Source organism: Cervus canadensis, chromosome 16, assembly GCF_019320065.1.
Source record: "Cervus canadensis isolate Bull #8, Minnesota chromosome 16, ASM1932006v1, whole genome shotgun sequence".
NCBI lineage: Eukaryota > Metazoa > Chordata > Mammalia > Artiodactyla > Cervidae > Cervus > Cervus canadensis.
This window is the reverse complement of record NC_057401.1, coordinates 43,355,285-43,379,935: the sequence shown is the minus strand read 5'-3', so window position 1 is coordinate 43,379,935 and position 24,651 is coordinate 43,355,285.

The window sequence follows — 24,651 nt, the reverse complement described above, 5'->3', positions numbered from 1 at the left end:
ACAGTAGATTAAGAAAACTCTTTGTGGGGAGAGACAGACATAGAAATGACTAACTGTGTTGTAAGAGCCAAGTATTTCTTTTTGAATATGTGAATAAATAAATGATCTAGAGTTTTCAGTTTTGCCATTTTAAATTAGCATCTATAATTCAAAGCCCACTGTACAGTTTTTAATGTTTGAAAAGTAAATAAAGCACCAGGAAGACGCCAGGCAAAGTGGGCAACTGGCAGTTTTCTTTGGGTTTTCATGGATTAAGGAATATAAATTCTGATAACTATATAAATAAGCTTATCTAATTCACAGTGTTAAAAGGACAGATCCAGGGCTAAAGGGTGACTTCCTTGGCACAAGCATATGGTGCTTGGAGACAGTGGCAGAAATACCTGGGACTGTGCTTTCATCATAGTTGTTTCAATAATGTGTGCTATATATTCTCATGGCATGATCTTTATTGAGAGAAGCTAGTTTAGCACTGAATCATCTGAGTTCTTTGGTCCTATGATAAAGGTTTTGATGTTTCAGTATGCTAAGAGTCATCAAGAAAAATGATAAAGAATTTTGCCTTTGACTTCTGAAAGAATTATGCTGCTTAGAGTGTCCATATATATTGTTCTACATTCTAATATAAGCCCAAATCTGGAAAATTCTGCCTATTTCCATTTTTATGAATCCTATTCTTTACTTCTTTGGAGAAGACTCTTGAGAGTCCCTTGGACTGCAAGGAGATCAAACCAGTCAATCCTAAAGGAAATCAGTCCTGAATATTCATTGGAAGGACTGATGCTGAAGCTGAAGTTCCAATACTTTGGCCACCTGATGTGAAGAACTGACTCATTGGAAAAGACCCTGATGCTGGGAAAGATTGAAGGCAGGAGGAGAAGGGGACGACAGAGGATGAGATGGCTGGATGGCATCACTGACTCAATGGACAAGAATTTGAGCAAGCTCCAGGAGTTTCTGATGGACAGGGAAGCCTGGTGTGTTCTGATCTATGGCGTCGTAAAGAGTCAGACACAACTGAGTGACTGAACGGACTGATTCCTTACACAGGTACACTGCTACTCTTCAGTAATAATAGATTTGAAACCTGAGTTATGAAAACTTCTTTTTATGAAATTGAATAAAATATAAGTAAAATATAAATATTTATATAAATCATGGTATAAATTTGACCAGGTTGCACTCAGTATACATGCTTAGCTAATTTCTGCATTTGACCATTTTCAAATGAACAGTGATTCAAGCCAAATTAATTTCTTCTTGTCTGAGTAGTTTCCTATTTGCCTATTGTTTTTATTTTTACATCTTAAATACTAATAGAATGTGAGATATGGTTTTTTAGCAGCACCTTTCAGTGTATCACTGGCAAAACATCTGTTAAATCCAATGAACAAGTTAAGTTTACTATGTCAAGGTATTATCTTACCCTCAAGGGATCACAATAAAGAGTGCTCAAACATTAAACCTTCTAATACACATTTTATACAGTAATTGAGGGCAAAGATATGATCAGGTGAACAGTTAAAATATGAAAGTTTTTCCTGGATTTGGGTGTGCTCCATGTTTTGCAATATTCCCACCAGTTTCCAGGATAGAAGAAGGTGCTCCTGGGCCCTATCCTCTTATAAACAGGAGAGAAAGAAGGACAGCATGAAACAGCCTTTAAAAATAAAATAAAAACAACCACAAGGTTCTGAGAACACATTGAAAGATATTTCTTATATCCCTCTTCTGTCAGTGATACATTCATTTACATGCATTCTAATACTTTATGCTTACAAATCTAAGATAGGTATTTACAAATATGTATTTAAAAAATATATATATATATATGTCATATATGTATGAAGGGTTTACTAGGTGGCTCAGTGGTAAAGAATCTGCCTGCCAATGTAGAAGAAGCAAGAGACTCAGTTTTGATCCTAGGATTAGGAAGATCTGCTGAAGTAGGAAATGGCAACCCACTCCAGTATTTTTGCCTGGAAAATTCCACAGACAGAGGAGCCTGACAGGCCACAGTACATGGGGTTGCAAAGAGTCAGACATGACTGAACAGCTGAGCACACACACACACACATATATCAACATAATAATATCTTACTTTTAAGGATGAGAAAATCCAAGCCTACAAAGCTCAGTTCAGTTCAGTTAAGTTGCTTGGCCCTGTCTCTTTGTGACCCCATACACTGTAGCATGCCAGGCTTCCCTGACCATCTCCAACTCCTGGAGCCTACTCAAACTCATGTCTATCGTGTCGGTGATGCCATCCAACCGTCTCCTCCTCTGCTGTCCTCTTCTCCTCCTGCCTTCAGTTTTCCCCAGCATTAGGGTCTTTACCAATGAGTCAGTTCTTCCCATCAGATGGCCAAAGTACTGGCCATCTGAAGGCGAAGCTGAAGCTTCAGCATCAGTCCTTCCAATGAATATTCAGGATTGATTTCCTTTAGGATTGATTTGTTTGATCTTGCAGTCCAACATTTTTATTCTCCTCTTTAAATTTCATCAAGAGGCTTTTTAGTCTCTCTTCACTTTCTGCCATAAGGGTGGTGTCATCTGCATATCTGAGGTTATTGATTATATTTCTCCTGGCAATCTTGATTCCAGCTTGTGCTTCATCCAGCCTGGCATTTCCCATGATGTACTCTGCATATAAGTTAAATAAGCAGAGTGACAATAGGCAGCCTTGATGTACTCCTTTCCCAATTTTAACCAGTTCATTGTTCCATGTCCAGTTGTAACTGCTGCTTCTTGACCTGCTTGCAGATATCTCTGGAGGCAGGTCAGATGGTCTGGTATTCCCATCTCTTGAGGAATTTTCCACAGCTTGTTGTGATCCACACAGTCAATGGCTTTAGTGTAGCCAATGAAGCAGAAGCATATTTTTCTCTGGAATTCTCTTGCTTATGTACCTTCCAAAGTCACAGAGTAAGTGACAATTAGACTTTGGTACAGGACTGTTTAAGTTCAAAGTGCATGACAATGAGGATGGTAGAATTCAACAATCCTTTCAACAATATTTGAAGCACACTATATCATGAGTTAAAGATAATTTTCTAACATTTGTGTGTACTTTTCTCTTCCCTTGGGAAAATGTACCTTATCACTTTTGATCATCTAGTGCTTTTCATAAATATCAGAATTTCTCCATCTTGGATATATTGAAATTGGGAGACTATTTCAAGATTTAAGAGATGGCCTTTTTAGGAGGGGACAAAAAATGCCTTGTGAAGCTTATAATAAACTCTTAATATGTGTAAACATAATTATTCTCCCAAATATATTTATTTCCATATACATATAACCATAGACATAAATTCAGTTTTGTCAGGGACCAAAGGTTAGAGTGAGCCATAATCATGCACTTTATTAAAACTGTCATTTCCTTTTCCTACTTCTGTTTTTAGATACTCAAGGAAAGCTATATAAGAAATGTGATAGGCAATTATTTTTAAAAAAATCATTTTAATAAAAAGAAACTTTCTCCAGTCTTTTCTGGTGGTCCAGTGGTTAAGACTCTGCCCTTCCACTGCAGAGGGTATGAGTTCAATCCCTGGTTGGGGAACTAATATCCTATTTGCCATGAGGCATGCCCCCCCAAGACACTGAAAAATGAAAAACTAACTGCCATAAAGGGACTTCCCTAATGGTTCAGTGTTTAAGATGTCATGCTTCCACTGCAGGGATCATGAGTTCAATCCCTGGTTGGGGAACTAAGATCCCACATGCTGCATTGCACAGTCAAAACACTTAAAAAATGAAAAATTAATTTAAAAAAAGAAAGAAATGGGCTCACTGTTTATTGTCAGTAAACACATTTTATTTGAAAGTCTAAATGCAAAGACCATTAATTAGGTCCATTAAAAGGTAGACAATACCAAAACGGATTGGAAGACTGATACTGTTTTGGATAGAGGCCTCACAGTTGTGTCTTCAGTGGTGTCCTGTTCAACATTTTAATCAGTAACTTGGATAAGCAAATAGGGAGGAAACTAATATGTTCATTAGATGCATGAGTCACTGAAAACTTGAAAGGCTAGTGAATGCACTGCAGAAAAATTATGATCCAGAAATGATTGCTATATCCTATAATGATAGGCTGAATTGAATAAATGAACTGCAGTAGGGATATGCACATGGAGGGCACCATGCTTATATCCAAATTGCAAATGATGTAGGTACTGATCCAAATTGCAAATGATGTAGGTACTGAGCTAACATCAGCATATGACAAGAATATCTCAGGATTCACAGCTCAGTAATTCAGTATGAGTTAACCTGTGATGTGGCTTTCAAGAAGGCTAGTCTCTCAAGCTCAGTCTCTGAAGTAAAAGAGAACTCAATTGAGTATGTGTTATTTCTGTTCATACTATTTCTGTTCAAATTATACCCGATGTTACACTTAATTTTGACTACTACATTTTTAAAATAATGATAGGAAATTTTAGGCTATTTTATTTGGAACAATCTTAGTAAAATAAATACCAATCTTACAAAGAATATTTCAAGGAGTGTATGGATATTGCCTTTGAGGAAAGATAGTTTTCTTTGAGGAAAGGATGAGGAGAGTGGAAGAATTAGTTGGCCAGACAGCATGAAGTAGGGAAACAAATATTCCAAATATTTTTTAAAACATCACTTGGAAGGGATTCCCAGGTGGCTCAATTAAAGAATCCACCTGTCAATGCAGAAGATGCAGGTTCGATCCCTGGGTTGTGAAGATCCCCTGGAGGAGAAAATGGCAACAACCCACTTCAGTGTTCTTGCCTGGGAAATCCTATGGACAGAGGAGCCTGGCGGGCTACAGTCCATGGGGTCGCAAAGAATCAGACACAACAGCATGCATGTACTTTTTTTTCCCTTACTTGGAAAACTGCATGCCTTTTATATACATAGCTTGAAGGGTTAAAACAAAAAAAGACCAATTGATAAAAATTACAGAGAAGCTGTTTAGTGTGTATATACTGCTTAACAGCCATCATGCCATTAGTACCAGAGTTACTTTTCTTAGGGCTAGAAGATACATATGAAGACACACTCTCTACCAAGAAAGATCATAAAAATCAATACCTCAAAATAAAAATTATTTAAAAAAAATACCACTTAAATATCCCTTCTAATTTGACATTCCATGACTCTTTTTACTTTTATTTCATAATCCTAGTAATTATAATTATTTATCTAATTCCATCTACATTTTAAAATACCATGACAATTCCTTGATGAGTGTAAATCTGCATCCAATTATTTGCATTGTAAGCAAACAAAAATAAATTTCTTAATTGACTATGGTACAACCAAAAACCCACTATAGTTGAGAACTTGGGCCAGTATCACACTAGTGATTCTAATAAAAAAATTCTAATAAAAATAATTTAAAAAATGTTCAGACTTCCGTGAAAAAAAAAACAAAAAACAAAACAAAAACGAACACAGTGTTTGACTCAGCCAGAATGTGAGCATATAGATCCTATTCAGGAGATAGACAAAACTATACTCTTTGAAACGTCTATGGAAGTCATTCCCTCCAAGAAACCAGCTTCACATGTATTTCTAGTAGCCTGATCTATGTTAAGGAAAAATATCAAATGAGACAGATGAGTCAATAGCAGCTGTTTTTGTTGTTAGCAGTAAGGGAAAGTGCAGAGGCCAAGACAAAGGGCTGGAGAGATTTTAGGAGCTGGGAGTTAGTGAGTGGTAGTGAGGTGGATGAACCTAAACTCTGTTATACAGAGTGAAGTAAGTCAGGAAGAGAAAAATGTGTATCAATGCATATGCTGCTGCTGCTAAGTCACTTCAGTTGTGTCCGACTCTGTGTGACCCCATAGACGGTAGCCCACCAGGCTCCCCCATCCCTGGGATTCTCCAGGCAAGAACACTGGAGTGGGTTGCCAGTTCCTTCTCCAATGCATGAAAGTGAAAAGTGAAAGTGAAGTCCCTCAGTCGTGTCAGACTCTTTGCGACCCCATGGACTGCAGCCTACCAGGCTCCTCTGTCCATGGGATTTTCCAGGCAAGAGTACTGGAGTGGGGTGCTATTGCCTTCTCCATCAACGCATATATATGAAATTAAAAAAATAGTACTGCTGAACCTATTTTTAGAAAATGAATGGAGACGCAAATGTAGAGAATGGACTTGTGGACACAGCAGGGGGAGAGGGCGGGACGTACTGAGAAAGTGGCGTTGACATATACACAGTATCCTGTGTAAAATAGAGAACTAGTGGGAAGCTGTTCAATAGCACCGGCATCCCAGCCTGGCACTTTGTGACCACCCAGAGAGGTGGGGTGGGAGCAGAGAGGGAGGCTCAAGAAGATTTGCATTGTAGTATGACAGAAGCCAACACAGCATTGTAAAGCAATTATCCTCCAATTAAAAATTTTTTAAAAAAATTATAAAGGGCTGGGATGGGATAGGGTGGGGAGTGTCATAGGTCATCTGCATTTTTTAATTGGCCTTAGTCAAAAGCAATTTTCTCCATCACCATTTTATAACTTGGAGTGATATGCCATGTGCTGCCCCACAGAATGTAGGCTTCTATTCTGTTAGAGATCAAGAGACAAAGAATCTATATTCTTTAAAATTTGTGTTATAAATTAGTGGTTCAGAAATTTGTGAGTGAGACCTTGCTGTGTTGTCATACTGACAAGATGCTCTTTAAAACATGTATATCACAAAAAAGCAGAAAAATGATGTTATGTTTCCTCAAGTAAAAGCTCTAATTACAATGCTTTGACATTATTAAAGACAGCTATGCACTGTATATGAACTTTCTTATGCTTTCTTGTAAATCAATTTAGAGTTTTATGTGGAGCACAATTCAAATTTGTTGAGGAATAGTTCATTGATGATCTGATAAAGTGAAGTGAATGTTTCTCAGTTGTGTCTGACTCTTTGCGACCCCAAGGAATCCTCCAGGCAAGAATACTGGAGTGGGTAGCCTTTCCTTTCTCCGGGGGATCTTCCCAACCCAGGGATCACATCCAGGTCTTCCACATTGCAGGCAGATTCTTTACCAGCTGAGCCACCAGGGAATCAATCTGATAAAACTAACTTTTAAATTGAAATATTTGTAACACCCCTGTCCCCCCAAATAACTTTCATTTCTAGTTAGGAGAAAACTTGTTATTGAAACAAGTATATTTGTTTTATTCTGTGGCTAAATTATTTCAGTAGGAGAGAAAATTATAATAATTGATTGGAAGAACTCACATTTACTGAGGACTGACTTGAGCATCTCTAAGCTCTTTACTCTTGTGAATATATTGATTTCTCACATCAGTGATTTGATGGAGGCACTATGACCAAGGGCATTGGGCAAGCAGGTGCTGTGGGGTCAGAAGATTTCAATTCATATGGCTGTAAACTCTGGTGAGTTGATTAGCTACTGAAAACTATCAAAAACAAACAATAATTGATCAGCATCATGAGACTATATTAAGGGCTATGCCAATTGATTTGTAACATTTTCAGTGCCTAAATAGTGCTGGATGTCTAGTAAACTTTTACTAGATAAGTTAGGACATGAAATAGAGGCATTGAGAACTTAGTGAGATTTCTTATGTCCAATAGCTATTAAGTAACATAAAGTTTAGCTTAAAATCTCAAGTTCATCTGGGTCTAAGGTCTGCCTTCTTAATTATTACGTCAGTTAGAAACCCTGTAGAAAGCAGATTTGTACTCTAAGTAATATGAAAAGAATTTTGCTAAAGGTCAATTCATATAGGTATAGGCAGAGTTTGAGAAAAACAGAGTATTATAATATTCTTAATTCATCACTCAGTTCAGTTCAGTTGCTCAGTCATGTCCGATTCTTTGTGACCCCGTGGACTGCAGCACACCAGGCCTCCATGAACATCACCAACTTCCGGAGTCTACTCAAACTCATGTCCATTGAATCAGTGATGCCATCCAATCATCTCATCCTCTGTCATCCCCTTCTCTTCCCACCTTCAATCTTTCCCAACATCAGGGTCTTTTCAAATGAGTCAGTTCTTCACATCAGGTGGCCAGAGTATTGGAGTTCCAGATTCAACATCAGTCCTTCCAATGAATATTCAGGACTGATATCCTTTAGGATGGACTGGTTGGATCTCCTTGCTGTCCAAGGGTTTCTCAGAGTCTTCTCCAACACCACAGTTCAAAGGCATCAATTCTTTGGCTTCAGCTTTCTTTATAGTCTAACTCTCACATCCATACATGACTACTGGAAAAACCATAGCCTTGACTAGACGGATCTTTGTTGGCAAAGTAATGTCTCTGCTTTTTAATATGCTGTCTAGGTTGGTCATAACTTTCCTTTCAAGGAGCAAGCGTCTTTTAATTTCACGGCTTCAGTCACCATCTACAGTGATTTTGGAGCCCCCCAAAATAAAGTCAGCCACTTTTTCCACTGTTTCCCCATCTATTTGCCATGAAGTAATGGGACCAGATCCTGCCCATCCTCTGGGAAGGACATCACAGGAGGGAAGTAGAAGGCTGAGCCTTCTGAGCCTGCTGAGCCTCTACTTTTGGGAGGTCAGAAGGTTACTGCTAGTCACAAGGAGCAGACACCACCATGGAGGATTTTAGTGCTTTTCTAGATATGATATGATGCAAGAACTGGGCTCATAATATTGTCTCCTGAAAATAACTATCTAAAAACCTAGTCTGCCAGTTTTCCCAGAGGACAGAGTGCTTCATTCCTGATCTCCACACTGAACTCCTTTCAGGGAGTGTTGAAGGTCAGCAGTTTCAGCAGCTCATGTGTAGAGGTAGATGGCAAGTGCCAATTTGTAGGTGATAGGTTTTAGAGGTGGAGTGAAGGTAGCAAGGGACTAGAATTGAGAGGGAATCAGAGACAAATTTGGGGTCAAGTACCAAGAAGGAGGAGTTTGTGTGTTGGGTAGGGTGGTAGGCATGAGAGTAGAGAAGAAGTCAGAGGAATTTAAATAAGGGAGGTGGCATGATGAGAGCTTTTCTGAGAAGAAGCAAAAAAAAAAAAAATCATAGAGGAAAAAAGTGAATAAGGAACCTAGGCTATTTTTGCTCTGAGAGATTGCTTGAAATGGAACATGCTAGTTTTCGCTAGAACTTGAAGTTGCTTCTCTGAAAAAGGAAGTAAGACATCAGGAGGATTTGACCCAGGAAACTCTAAATTCTTGGGTGTTTTTTGTTTGTTTGTTTGTTTTCATTTTTAAGTTTAGGTATAGTTAACCTTGTCTGTCATCCTAAAGGTTTTGTGGTGTTTTCTCTATTCATAAGGTCATATGTTAGGAATCTCTTGAATATACCACTTGGTTATTTATAAAAGGAGCCATTCTAAAGACTTCATGAAGACAAGCATTAGCTGTCATGATTTCTCTTTGACTAATTTCTCTCCTCAGTGTTATCAAGCTCAGTTTTAAAAGGCAACATAATTCACAAAAAATAGGTATCAGAATTTCTGGAAAGGAGGAAGATTTAAGGGGGGAGCACTCAGAAGATTTTAGTTGATGAAGGCTTCAGTTTGGTTGTCAATAGCCTTGATTTCATTTTATTTAGTTAATATGCATGCATGCTGCATGCTAAGTTGATTCAGTCAATTCATCCCTATTCCTCTATTAGTAAATACTTATACATTATATACTTGTATAATATGTGTGCAATACTAATAGTGCAATTATGTTATTAGTGCAATATTATTAATCAGTACACACAAGAATGTAATACCATTCTTAATGTATTTTAAGTGTTTTCAATATGCAATAGCAAAGAACAGTAACACAGAGCCTTCCCCCACCCCGCCCCGCCATAGACATAAAAATGAAATAGGGAAGACACCCTATAAAAATCTAAAGGGTGAATAGGTTACTTACAGTATGAAGCTGTGAATTTGGGTAAAAGGAAGCAAACAACACATGATGGCCTGATAGATAACAAGAATGAGGGGGTGAATAGCAAAACTATATCTTCTGTGTTTTTACCAGACACACAGAAAAAGATAGTTGTATGAAGTGAAGGAGGTGTTAGTTATCTCTAGGGTGATAATCATATTGTAATATACAAATGGATCAAATAAACACCTTAAACTTATACAATGGTATATGCCAATTATGTCACAATAGAAAAAAGCAAAAAAGGAAAGCCAAATTTCCTGAAATCCAATTAAATGTAGAGGGTGAAGGAATAATAATTGTTTTAAAGGCCTAGTCACATTTATTTGATTATTCTGTCTCTCAACAAATCAAACTTGGTTTCCTTCTTCTTAAGTGTGGTCTTCCTGACTATAATCTAAAGATAGAACATGGCAAAGGTGTTGCAATTCCATTTCCATCATTAGGTTATACAAAAGGGTGGGTTCCATCTTGGGGGTATGTATGTCCGCCTTCTGTTCATTTCTCTCTCTCTCTCTCTCATTTTTCAGTCTAGAGGAAACCAGTTAAGCTACCACTTCCTCATTTGAATGAGGTTTCCCCTAGATTTCCTTTCAAATATGGTTCTTCCATAGTTTGTATATATTTTTAAACCAGTGTGCATCTTATACACTTTCATTTTTAGTGGTAGGGAATTTATCTTCTGTTTATCGCTTTGTCCCTAGAATCTAGAACAGATTCTCACATAAAGTATGAACACAGTAATTTATTGAAACAATCAGTGATGAACATGAATTTACCCACTGTAAGTTTTTGCGTGGATAGACTGTAACTTATATGCAAGTATGTTGGAATAATTTAGTAAAGAAAACAAGAAAAAATGTAAATACTGGACATTTACATGTTAATAGTTTATATCCCAAATGGGATGTTTATTTTATGTATTCAGATTTCTAGGTAAGTCAGCAACTAAATATTTAATTGTATCATTTAATAAACTGAATTATATTAGAAATGAAATTTTAGTTGTACTAGAACTGAAATTACCAAGTTATTTATTTATGAGGTAACATTTCAGATCGAAGAATGTATAAAATCAGACAGTTGTCTAGACCCCTTTAAAGAAAATGCCCTTATTTTGGATAAGTGTAGTGTTTGGAATAAGTAATGACATTACTTAGCTGAAACAACTCTATCCTAATAAATTCAGTGATGTTTGGTTCTTTCTCAATTGTTTGTTTTTATTTTTACTAGCAAGTGCTAATCTTATTTGAACAGGTGGAAGAATGAGAGGCAAAGTGAATGTGTGTAATGAAAAATATTCTGAACAGATTGTCTGAACCAGGATTCTTAGTGCTAACTTACAGCATTCATCATGACGGTTTGCCTTAAATTTGTATTATAGGATAGGCTGCATTTTCTTGTAGTTCGTCAAATTATGAGAAAGAAATTATTTTGTTTCTTCTTTAGTTTCCCCTTATGTTTCATGGAAACAGTCATCTGTTGGATAGCCCTGTATTTAAAAAAAATCAGGTGTAGTATGAACGGTATTTACATCACTCAGCATTAGAACTAAGACATATGTAACTGTTTTAATTATCCAGAGGATTGAGTTTCCCTCTATATGCAGTATTCAGAAAAATAATGTAATGACATCTCTATTGAAGAGTAACTGAGCAGATATATATACATATATATATGATTGTTTAACAGATATAGGAGGACTGAAACCCTAGTTTCCTGAAAATGTCACTGTATATAGAAATCGGAGTGTATCTGTGTTTGTTTATCGACCTACATATCTACTCAGAAAACATGTGTCAACTAACTTTTTAAATAAATGAGTACCTATTAGAGAATATGATGCAAGTTAACTGAGAATAAAACTGATTAAGGGATTCTACACTTCATGAAGATGGATAAATTCATTCTAAAATTCAGTATTTCTGGCTTCAACTGCAATACAGCTTCAAGAAGTCTTTTCACTTTGTAATGTGCTTCCCGTGAAAGATGAGATAAATTGATCATTGGAAACAGGCTGATATTTACAGCGCTCCAGTTGACCCACTGTATAACTACCTCAGGAGAACGCGTTTGTGTCCCAGTTTTGCCACAGTGGGTACCATGATAATGCACCTCTCAGACATCCAAAAACAGTGAGAATAATTGTTCATAGATTCTGGATGCTATACTTGGAAATACATCATCGTGTTTGTGTGGAAGCCAAGGTGAGGGCAGCACGAATCGATAAATGAGTCCCTTCCTGGGAGTTACAGAACTTTTGCTCAAGAAATCCCCAATAGGCTTGCTTAAACTTAGCACCAATATTTTCATCCAGTTTTCATTCTTTCTCTACTTCACTGGATCAAATTTAAATTATGATCTGATGAATGGCCCAGCTTCTTCCTGCCATTTCTCCATTTTCTCTGACAGGGATGTCTTCTAATACAATTCTTGCAAAATCTTTCCTTGGAGTCTGCTTCTTGGAGAATCTGCAATAACACACTCTGTGACAAAGTCCTTTCTCTTTAGGAAGAGATAAGCTTTTTGTTAAGCTGAGATATTTCAATATTTCCAAAGGCAAATTCCTTACCAGAAAAAAAAAAAAAAAGAGTTCTGAATGGAGAATAATTATATATAACACATCGAGAATCACACAATTAGAAAACCTCAAGAAGTGAAGTGAAGTCACTCAGTCGTGTCTGACTCTTTGTGACCTTGTGGACTGTAGCCCACCAGGCTCCTCCATCCATGGGACTTTCCAGGCAAGAATACTGGAGTGGGTTGCCATTTCCTTCTCCAAGGGATCTTCCCAACCCAGGAATCGAACCCTGGTCACCCTCACTGTAGGCAGACACTTTACCATCTGAGCCACCAGGGAAGTCAGTATACACAATTGTACAAAATACTATATATATATATATATATATATATATATATATATATATATATATATATAACATTATTATAACATCTATAACAGTATTACACAAGTGTACATAATTATAAATGTACATATGTGTGTGTGTGTGTGTATAATTCTGACACATCAGAGACCTGGACTAAGACAGTAACCCATTTTTATTTCTAGTTAAATTTTCTCTACTGTTTGTAGGGAGTTATTTTATTTATTTATTTTTTTGTAGGGATCTAAAATAGAGGGTGTTATATGTTGGAGAGTGTTTTGCCTATGTTCTCCTCTAGGAGTTTTATAGTTTCTGGTCTTACATTTAAATCTTTAATCCATTTTGAGTTTATTTTTGTGTATGGTGTTAGAAAGTGTTCTAGTTTCATTCTTTTACAAGTGGTATATTATCTAGGGTGAAACAGATCACCAGCCCAGGTTGGATGCATGAGACAAGTGCTCGGGCCTGGTGCACTGGGAAGACCCAGAGGGATCGGGTAGAGAGGGAGGCGGGAGGGGGGATCGGGATGGGGAACACATGTAAATCCATGGCTGATTCATGTCAATGTATGGCAAAAACCACTACAATATTGTAAAGTAATTAGCCTCCAACTAATAAAAATTAATGGAAAAAAATAAAATAGAGGGTGGTAATAGTAATTTTGTGAATAAATCAGCATTACTAAAAGCAATTATTATGTACCATAACATATGGGAGAATAGAGCATTTATAAAGTATGGCATTTTAGAATAATGAACTCTAAGGTTCTTTCAGACTAAATGGCAAATTCTTCCTAGGAAGTTAGCACCTTAACTAGGCCTTAGAAAAGAAGTTGAGTTTTTCTAAGAAGGGGGGAGGAAATTATTGAAGTGGACATATTACTGAGAATATAATCACTGCAAAAATGTGTGACATTTTGAAAGCACGTGGTATATCCAAGAAAACCCAGAAGTTCTGTGATACTCGTCAAAAATCTTGAGGAAATGCATAGAGATGAGTGAGGGTATTAGAGAACTTACAATCAGATAAAGAGCCTGTATTAAGTAGCATAGACATTAATTTGAATGTAATGGGAAGGTTATACGAGGCGCTAAACTGCTTTCATTGATTATGTGAGCATTTAGATAGAGAAGAAATTTGAAAGGGCCAGACTAAAGTAATGGGAGATCAGTGAGAATGGAGTGATAGTAGAGCTGATAGGCAAAAGGGTCTTCGCTGGTGGTCCAGTGGTTAATACTCCACCCTTCCACTGCAGGGGGCATGCCTGTGTTTGATACCTGATCTGGGAACTAAGATTCCATATGGTACCAACACACACACACACACACACACACACACACACACGCACAAGAAATATTTTATTTTTTATTTTTATTTTTTAAATTTATTTATTTTAATTGGAGGCTAATTGCTTTACAGTATTGTAGGGGTTTTTGCCATACATTGACATGAATTAGCCGTGTGTTTACATGTGTTCCCCATCCTGAACCCCTATCCCGCCTCCCTCCCCACCCCATCCCTCTGGGTTATCTCAGTGCACCAGCCCTGAGCACCCTGTCTCATGCATCGAACCTGGGCTGGCGATCTGTTTCACACTTGATAATATATATGTTTCATTGCTATTCTTTCAGATCATCCCACCCTTGCCTTCTCCCAGAGAGTCCAAAAGACTGTTCTACACATCTGTGTCTCTTTTGCTGTCTCGCAAGTAGGGTCATCATTACCATCTTTCTAAATTCCATATATATGCATTAGTATACTGTATTGGTGTTTTTCTTTCTGGCTTACTTCACTCTGTATAATAGGTTCCAGTTTCATCCACCTCATTAGAATTGATTCAAATGTATTCTTTTTAATGGCTGAGTAATATTCCATTCTGTATGTGTACCACAGCTTTCTTATCCATTTGTCCGCTGATGGACATCTAGGTTGCTTCCATGTCCTGGCTATTATAAACAGTGCTGTGATGAACATTGGGGTATGTGTCTTTTTCAATTCTGGTTTCCTCAGTGTGTATGCCCAGCAATGGGATTGCTGGGTCATATGGCAGTTCTATTTCCAGTTTTTTAAGGAATCTCCACACTGTTCTCCATAGCGGCTGTACTAGTTTGCATTCCCACCAACAGTGTAAGAGGGTTCCCTTCTCTCCACACCCTCTCCAGCATTTATTGCTTGTAGACTTTTGGATAGCAGCCATCCTGACTGGCGTGTAATGGTACCTCATTGTGGTTTTGATTTGCATTTCTCTGATAATGAGTGATGTTGAGCATCTTTTCATGTGTTTGTTAGCCATCTGTATGTCCTCTTTAGAGAAATGTCTGTTTAGTTCTTCGGCCCATTTTTTGATTGGGTCATTTATTTTTCTGGAATTGAACTGCAGGAGTTGCTTGTGTATTTTTGAGATTAATCCTTTGTCAGTTGCTTCATTTGCTATTATTTTCTCCCATTTTGAAGGCTGTCTTTTCACTTTGCTTATAGTTTCCTTCATTGTGCAAAAGCTTTTAAGTTTAATTAGGTCCCATTTGTTTATTTTTGCTTTTATTTCCAATATTCTGGGAGGTGGGTCATAGAGGATCCTGCTGCGATTTATGTCAGACAATGTTTTGACTGTTTTCCTCTAGGAGTTTTATAGTTTCTGGTCTTACTTTTAGATCTTTAATCCATTTTGAGTTTATTTTTGTGTATGGTGTTAGAAAGTGTTCTAGTTTCATTCTTTTACAAGTGGTTGACCAGTTTTCCCAGCACCACTTGTTAAAGAGATTGTCTTTTCTCCATTGTATATTCTTGCCTCCTTTGTCAAAGATAAGGTGTCCATAGGTGGGTGGATTTATCTCTGGGCTTTCTATTTTGTTCCATTGATCTATATTTCTGTCTTTGGCACACAAGAAATATAATAAAAGGTAGAGATAAAGCAAATTAAATACAGAAGTGGTAGGGCTTGACAACTGTAGACAGAAGGATAGGAGTGATGTTTTTTAATCCTGATTTAGGCAGTTATGTAAAGTGGGTCCATGGAGTTAACACTGAGGGAGCAAAAATTCATGAAAGATGAGAGAACGGACTCTGGACTTTCTGAGTTTGAGGTGACTGCGTATACTAAGGAGAGCTACAAGGAAGCAGTTGAATGTAGCAGAGGGGAACTTCCCTCTAGATACCTGTTATAGAATTAAATTTCCATGGTAGAAGCTAGATTTACAACTTTATCAGATGATCATCTTAGGAAAGAGTGAGTATCGCTCTGTTGATAGGGAGTGAACTACATTAGAATCCGAAGTCTACAAGAAATATCCTCAGGATTTGCCAAAATACATATTTAACATATTGATTGAATTGATTACTGGGGCACAATTAAATTATAAACATGCTAAACAATAAAGAGCAGATGAGAAAATAGAGAAATCTGGAGTACAATCTTCTAAAAATCAAAATCCTAGGGAAAAGCAAGGATGTTTTAGATGAACATGTCATACTAGGGGGAGAGAATTTCTCTGTAGGATAGAGATGTGAGCTTTTTTGTGAACTAAAGAGAAAAACAGCAGAATAAAGGTGTGAAGATATGAGAAATATGAAGGGTGATTGATGGAGCCAGCACCTAGAAGTGATATGTTGCAATTTGCTTTCCACTGAGATAAGAAGCAATAGGACGAAGTTGTAGAAAAAGAGGTGAGCTTAAGTATGATGAGGAACTTGCTGGGGTTACAGGGTTTTGGTATTAAAGTAACATTCTACCTGTGGTTCTTTGAGAGTAGAAAGCTATTTGAGAGCTCCTGGAATTGTGTAGAATCTCATTTGAGGGTAAGGTGATAAGAAGCCAAATATGGTGAGGGGGGAAATGAGAGGACCTTTGTGATAATAACCAAGAAGCTATAGATCTGTGTTAGTAGCACTTAAAATAGCTAACATTTATAAGGTATTTAGTGAATATTGGACACCGTCATGGGCTTTCCTGGTGGATCAAGGTAAAGAAACAGCCTGCCAATGCGGGAGACAGGGGTTGATCTTGGGTTGGGAAGATACCCTGGAGAAGGAAATGGAAAATCACTCTAGTATTCTTGCCTGGAAAATTCCGTGGACCGAGGAGACTGGAAGGCTATAGTTCATAGGGTCAAAAAATAGTCAGGCATGACTTATTGACTAAACAACAACAATAAACACTATCATAACATATTTGTTATTGGTATTTAGTTGATAAGTAATATCTGACTCTTGCAATCCCATGGACTACAGCACACCAGGCTTCCCTGTCCTCCACTATCTCCTGGAATTTGCTCAATCTCATTCCATTGAGTTGGTGATACTATATAACCATGCCATCCTCTGCTGCCCTCTTTCCATTTTGCCTTCAATCTTTCCCAGTATCATGGTCTTTTCCAATGAGTCCTCTCTTTGCATGAGGTGACAAAAGTAATGGAGCTCAGCTTTTGCATCAGTCCTTTCAATGAATATTCAGGGTTGATTTTCTTTAGGATTAACTGGTTTGATCTCCTTGTAGTGTAAGAAACTCTCAAGAATCTTCTCAAGTCTCTTCTTCATAAAATCTTTATATAGTAACTAATTTGATTTGGACAACTACCTATTTTTTGAGTCTGTTAACTGATTTGCTTTGTTAACCAACCTTCCAGGAGTTGTTTAATTCAAATTTACATACTCATTATCAATAAATCCAGTTATTTTAGCTCGCTCTCTCTCTCTCTCATGAACTAGAATATCTATAGGAACAAAACCCAGAGTTTCAAGGATAGAAATGCAAACATTCAGAGATTGTGTTTTTAGAAATTACTTTTTGAGGGGTCACTCTTGTTACTTGGCTTGTTACTCCTTGTAACTCAACTATAAGGGGAATGTCTCTAAAGAAGTTCATTATCTTAAATGCTGTCTTTCAATAGCTTTTTGTTAAAATATCCGGTTTCTTATGAATGGGTTAGGCTATGTTTATTTGTCTTTAAAATGGTTTCTTGGAAGTAATCCATTTTTTATGGACCCCATTGATAAAATAATTGGCATTTAAGGAAGCATTTTCTGACACTCCCAGAGGCCAAAAGAATGGTCAATCCAAATCCAGTTTTAATATCTATACTAGTGTTCACTGTCCCTCTCACATCATAGGATTTCCATGTGTTCAACTTGCAACAAATAATGTATCTAACTATTATCTTTGAGATAAAATGGTATCAGATGTACTTTGGAATTTTCACTGAAAAACTGGCAACTCTTTGGTGGCAAAAGCTGTTCAGTCTTAGGAGGTGATGTCCATTTTATGTACCCATGAGAATTTCTGCTTGTGTAGTCATTAACCCAGTGAATGTTAGTTATGAATCATATTTATTGTCATATCCTAGGTGGCACCAGTTGTAAAGAATCCACCTGCTAATGCAGGAGATGTGGGTTCAATCCCTGAGTTGGAAAGATCCCCTGACATAGGAAATAGCAACTCACTCCAGCATTCTTGCCTGGAAAATCCTGTGGAAAGAGGAGCCTGGTGGCCTACAGTCCATGGGGTTGCAAAGAATTGGACACAACTGAGCACACATGGACACATTGATAGAACATGTTATTCTGTCACTTGTAAATGCCCCTTTGCCAATAGTCTGGTGGCTTGTTATGTGTGACATAAAGAGATTCAAGCTCTGAAATTCTTCTGGGAGTCTTAATCACTAACTTACTTCTATCTCCTTGTTGCCAGTCTTTCCATCTTGACTCTTGCAAGATCCTGAACATAGAATCTGCCTCATAATTTGGTCTCAAGAATTAATGTAAATCTTATGTGTAACCAAGGAGAACAGGTTGCTATAACAATTTTTCTCAAATGATAGTAGAAGCCCATAATAGAATATATGATCAAATAATTCGTAGACACAATATGGTTTAATTTATCAATCTATCATATATTGTCAGAAATATAGCTGATTCCCTAGCCCTCTGTAGTGTGGAGGCATGTGACACATGAACATGATAAAACTGTCAAATCTTTTTTTTTTTCCCTTGAGATGTTTTATTGTTTGTTTCCCCTTTATTTTTGCAAAGCCTGATTTGTCAGCTGTACCTATAGCAAAACACCTTTGTGTTATGTGTGGATTAGGCAATTTTGTAAGCTGTTGCCCTTGAAAATGGACTATCATACTAATGTTTTAAAAGTAAAATGCTGGCATAAACTCTCATATTATTTTATTTTGTACATTCTTTGTTCATAATATAAATACGACCTCTGCATGTTCTTCCAAGGATTTTAACACAATTTCTGGATATCTCCTGTAATCCTTCTCTGCTCAATTCTTCATCTTCCTATCCTGACCTTTCGTATTGCTTTTACACTTATTATCTATAGTGAAATAGTTAGAGACATTTCTGTGTTGTTAGGTTCTTGGGGAAAGTATTTTGTAAGAAACTTTAAGACTTAAGAGACTTCCCTGGTGGTTCAAATGGGAAAGAATCTGTCTGCAGTACAGGAGACCCTGGTTCAATCCCTGGGTCAAGAAGATTCCTCTGGAGAAGGAAATGGCAACACACTCCAGTATTCTGGTCTGGAGAATTCCCATGAACAGATCCTGGTCGGTTACAGTCCATAGGGTCACAAAGAGGTGGACATAACTGAGCGACTAACCCATAACCCTAAAGACCACAAGTTCACGAATCTATCAGATATGCCTATGTGATTTTTATAATCTTATTCTATATTCTATGCCCGACTAGAGTGTTGACTTCAGTTATTCCCATTTCATAGATTATTGACTTCATTAATTGCCATTTTGTAGATTAGCAAATGTAAAGAATGATGTAATTTATTAACTACTTGGGGAATATATTCTTACAAATAGTACTGGCACTAAGGAAAATTTGTTTTCTGCAAAAGAGTCAATGACGGTATGTCACGTTCCTGGTAACCAAAGACCAGATTCCTTCTATTTTTCACAATTGCTATTATTATTTTTATCTGATTATTTATAATAACACTTTAATATAAAAAAATTGTTTTATAATCCGATGAGAAAGACTTAAAAATTTGGAAAACATTAATGAATAAAAAATGTCTATTAGTCTAAAAATGTCAAAATATTAATTGAACTACACTGATTGCTTTATAACTTCCCATTTCAGGAAAATACTTCAGTCCTTCCCACCACCCTTCCACCCCATGCCCACACACTGTTAAAATGTTGAAGCCAATTTGACATTTACTTTTGAAAATCCATGAACCCACTCCTAGTTCTAATGTTTATTTTTGTCAGATTCTGTGTGTGTGTGTTCAGTTCAGTTCAGTCATTCAGTTCTGTCTGACTCTATGTGACCCCATGGACTGCAGCACGCCAGACTTCCCTGTCCATCACCAACTCCCAGAGCTTACTCAAACTCAAGTCCATCGAGTCGATGATGCAAACCATCTCATCCTGTGTCATCCCTTTCTCCTCCCACCTTCAATCTTTCCCAGCATCAGGGTCTTTTCCAATGAGTCAGTTCTTCACATGAGGTGGACAAAGTATTGGAGTTTCGGCTTCAGCATCAGTCCTTCCAATGAATATTCAGGACTGATTTTCTTTAGGATTGGCTTGATCACCTTGCAGTCCTAGGGACTCTCAAGAGTCTTCTCCAACACCACAGATCAAAAACATCAGTTCTTCAGCACTCAGCTTTCTTTATAGTCTAACTTTCACACCCATACATGGCTACTGGAAAAACCATAGCTTAGACTAGACAGACCTTTGTTGGCAAAGTAATGTCTCTGCTTTTTAATATGCTGTCTAGGTTGGTCACAGTTTTTATTCCAAGGAGCAAGCATCTTTTAATTTCATGGCTACAGTCACCATCTGCAGTGATTTTGGAGCCCAAGAAAATGAAGTCTGCCACTGTTTCCACTGTTTCCCCATCTATTTCCCATGAAGTGATGGGACCAGATGCCATGACCTTAGTTTTCTGAATGTTGAGTTTTAAGCCAACTTTTTCCACTCTCCTCTTTCACTTTCATCAAGAGTCTCTTTAGTTCTTCCTCACTTTCTGCCATAAGGGTGGTGTCATCTGCATATCTGAGGTTATTGATGTTTCTCCTGGCAATCTTGATTCCAGCTTGTGCTTCATCCAGCCTGGCATTTCACGAGATGTATTCTGCATATAAGTTAAATAAGCAGGGTGACAATATACAGGGGGTGTGTGTGTAGACAGAAGCAAAAAATCACCCATACCACTTTAAGTCACTTTAATATGTGTGTGTACTTAAGTATCTTACTACAAAGAGATTGTTATGTTTGTCAAGTTAACAGTTATTAAGTGGAGCACAGAGTATCAAATGATGAGCTATGGCTTAATCACAGGCCACAAGAGAAGTAGAAATAGAGAAGTTTATTACAAATAGGTCTTGAAAGAAGTACACAGTTGTATTGCTGATCCCATTCACAGTGCCAGTTGTTTCGCTGTATCTCACTGTTCGCTGAACCCAGGGTAGGCAAGGTGTGAGCTAAAAGGCTAGAAGGAGACTCAAAAGAGCCATAGGAACTACACACACATTTCTTCCCTCCTGGCTGGCATGGCAGCCATAACACAGCCTCTCTCCAAGCTGACATAGCCGCTATAGCAGCAGCCACAACATAAAACATACCCAAAAACATAACCTCATATAGTACAACCATGATGTCATTCCAATGTAGCCTCAGTGCAGAGCAGCCAGGGCATTCATTGTGAAGCTCGTATATCCCTACAACACAAAGTAGCTCATTACCAAGGGAGTACCTTGTGGCAAGCATGCTCAATGCCACAAAGTACCTCAGCTGTTATGTTCATTATTTATAAAACACAGGGCAAGAGAATTTGAACACACCATCTTGGGTAATTTGCTCTCTCCCCCATCAGTAGCTTAGAAAGGAGCTCTGTGGCAGATCAAGGCAGATGCATTTCCAAACAGGCAGGACTTCTAAGTTACATGTATTTTTTAGGGTCAGTGAGTGAAATGTTTTGGGCCTAAGGCCCAACTAGTCAATTCAAACCAGAAGAGTGAGGTTAAGCCAAAGTGGGGATCTTTTCTAAAAGGCACATAAAGAAAGGAACTGGGAGTCAAGGAAAACTGCTGATCACAAGGGCCTTTGGGAAGTCATATCAGGAACCTACATTTACTTGTGACTCTGTGGGCTGCCTTCTAGGGCCTGTGCTTCCATGGGGGGGCTCGTGTCAGTTTCAGGCCACTGCAGGCCACTTAACCAAACAAAATGGAGGCTGAAACAGCGATACTATGGAGTAGCTTAACTAAATTCTCAACAGAGATCTCTGCTCCTTATTAAAAGACCAGTTGGATAATGTAATTACTTAACTTTTGTCAGCATCCTGAAACTCACAAGTTACTGACCAGCCTATGCATTATTTCTTCTGCATGGTTTTTCTTGATTACAAAAAAAACAAAACAAAACCGTGTTTCCTAATCTCCTCACCACCATGAAGAGTCTCTTTCAAATATATATATGTATATATATATATGAGAATAAATAAGACCTATGGGACATAAGCAGTAAATCTGAAAATAAAAAGATAGCCAGAGTTAACTTGAAACTTAAAGGTATTTATTTGAAACATAAAAATTATAAGTCAAGTAAAGTGGTGAAAATTCACTGAGATGAAAGGCAACAGGATAAAAAAAATAATAGATTGGATTACAATCAAAGTGAGAAGGACATAGCAAGCTTGCTTTGCAAGTAAACTGAAAAAATGACAAGATGAATATCTATTTCATGGGCGGTATTAAAAACTATTGTGCAAAAATATTGAATCAGTGTAAAAGAAGATAAATTCAAGGTGCTTCAAAATACAGAATGAAAAAAATAGGATTAGAAGAAGAAATAGAAAAAAAAAAAAGGAAGAAAGAGAAGAGTTGACTGGGGAATAGGAAGAAGGAGAAGAAGCAGCAACACCCCAGCTGTCTCCACCTCAGCTTGTGTTCTGTGCTATCTGGACCAGAGCAGGTCAAATAATGAAGACTTTCCTGGGTGGGACGTTACAGAGGACAAGTCATCGTGCTTGAGGCAAGACGTCTCACTCTAGGATGAAGGCAGCTGATAGACACCTGTATGACAGGCAAGGAGATGGTGTGAGTCAGTATAATTCCTGGACCTATCACACCTCAGGGGGTCTGTGTAAAGCAGGGTCAGGATGGGCAGGGCACGGCTCAAATGCTCACCTCAGAGCCTTGGCTCTCCGCTCTGTCCCTTTGTAGAAAAATAAATTGTAAAAGAACCACTGCTTAGATATTTTAAAGACAACCCTCTCTAGTCTGGAGTCTTGGTTCTTCAGTTCCCTAAGAACAAACTTAAGCTCTTCAGTGGCTCAAAGCCCCAACTCATTTCTTCAGGGCCCACATCCGCCCTGTGACATGGTTATTCTGAATCCCACACAGTCGGAAGCTACAGGACAGCGGAGCCACAGCTGAGGGCCACTGCCCTTGGCAGGCGGGCCACTCCCTTCACTTCTGGGCAGCATCTTCCAGAAGCAGCGAAGCCTGGACCAGAGCAAAATCAGATAAAATTACCTGAAACAATATATCCAATCTATAAAAACTTTTGTGCTGATCATGTATAACGTAAAAGCAGACATTTTTCTTAATGAGAGGAGGGGTTTATTTTCACTTCTTTTCATTGTTTTTCTTATGTGTTAGCAATTTTGATATCTTTATTTGTTTAAAAAGAAAATGTTTGATTATATCCCTGAGTGAATTCATTCTTTAGAAAGGATAAAGTAAAGGTAAATACATAAATGGAAAGAAAGTCTAAGTAGCTGTAATCTGCTCCCATATCTCTCTACAACTGTTCTTTTTCATATATACATGTGTATGTACATATATACCTATAATAGTTACAGGTCTTAAAGTCATAATTCTAACTGCTAAGTGTGAGTGCATATCAGTAACATTTTATTCTGAAAATTTACTCAGTATTTCATTGACTCTTGCGACACTGTGGATTGTAGCCTGACAAGCTCCTCTGTCTATGGGATTCTCCTGGCAAGATTGGAGTGGGTGGCCATTTCCTTCTCCAGGGGATCTTCCCAACCCAGGAATCAAACCCAGGTCTCCAGCATTGCAGGCAGATTCTTTACCAACTGAGCTACATGGGAATGTATATGTAATTGTTGTTCAGTTGCTAAGCCATGCCCAATTCTTGCGACCCCGTGAACTACAGCACACCAGGCTTCTCTGTCCATCACTATATCTCTGAGTTTGCTCAAATATATAATAATATATTATGTATATATACATATGTAATAGCATACTGGATTTTAGCTAATATAGACTTGCTTATTTCATGAAAAAAGTAGCTTTTTTAGGACTTATAAAAAAAATTACTATATTCTCAGTGTCTAGAATACTGGCTAGTATGTAAGGTATGCTGTAAAATTTTGCCAAATGAAACTAAAGAATAAAATGATAGAGAATAAAAATGTTACCAATTATGAAGATGTAACAAAATCATATGGAAAAAAAGACTGGTAAACTATAAAGTAAAACAAAACTACTCTGGGCTGACATAAGGAAATTAAATTTTCCCAGAATTTTAAACTATAAATTGCAAAGTAATCCTACAACAATTTTTATTTAATTAATTTTATCTTATATTTCTCACTTTTCTCATGTTATATATTTTACTATGAAATAATTCTGTGTTCAGTTCAGTCACTCAGTCATGTCCAACTCTCTGTGTCCCCGTGGACTGCAGCACCCCGGGCTTCCCTGTCCATCACCAACTCCTGGAGCTTGCTCAAATTGATGTCTATCAGGTCAGTGATGCCATCCAACCGTCTCAACTTCTGTTGTCCCCTTTTTCTCCTGTACATAACGACATTTATTGAAAGCAGTGTTGTGAATACATGTCTATAAAATATACTGTTAGATATCTCCTTTTTATCAATATTTATATGCTTTTACTCATTAAATTAACATGGTATTT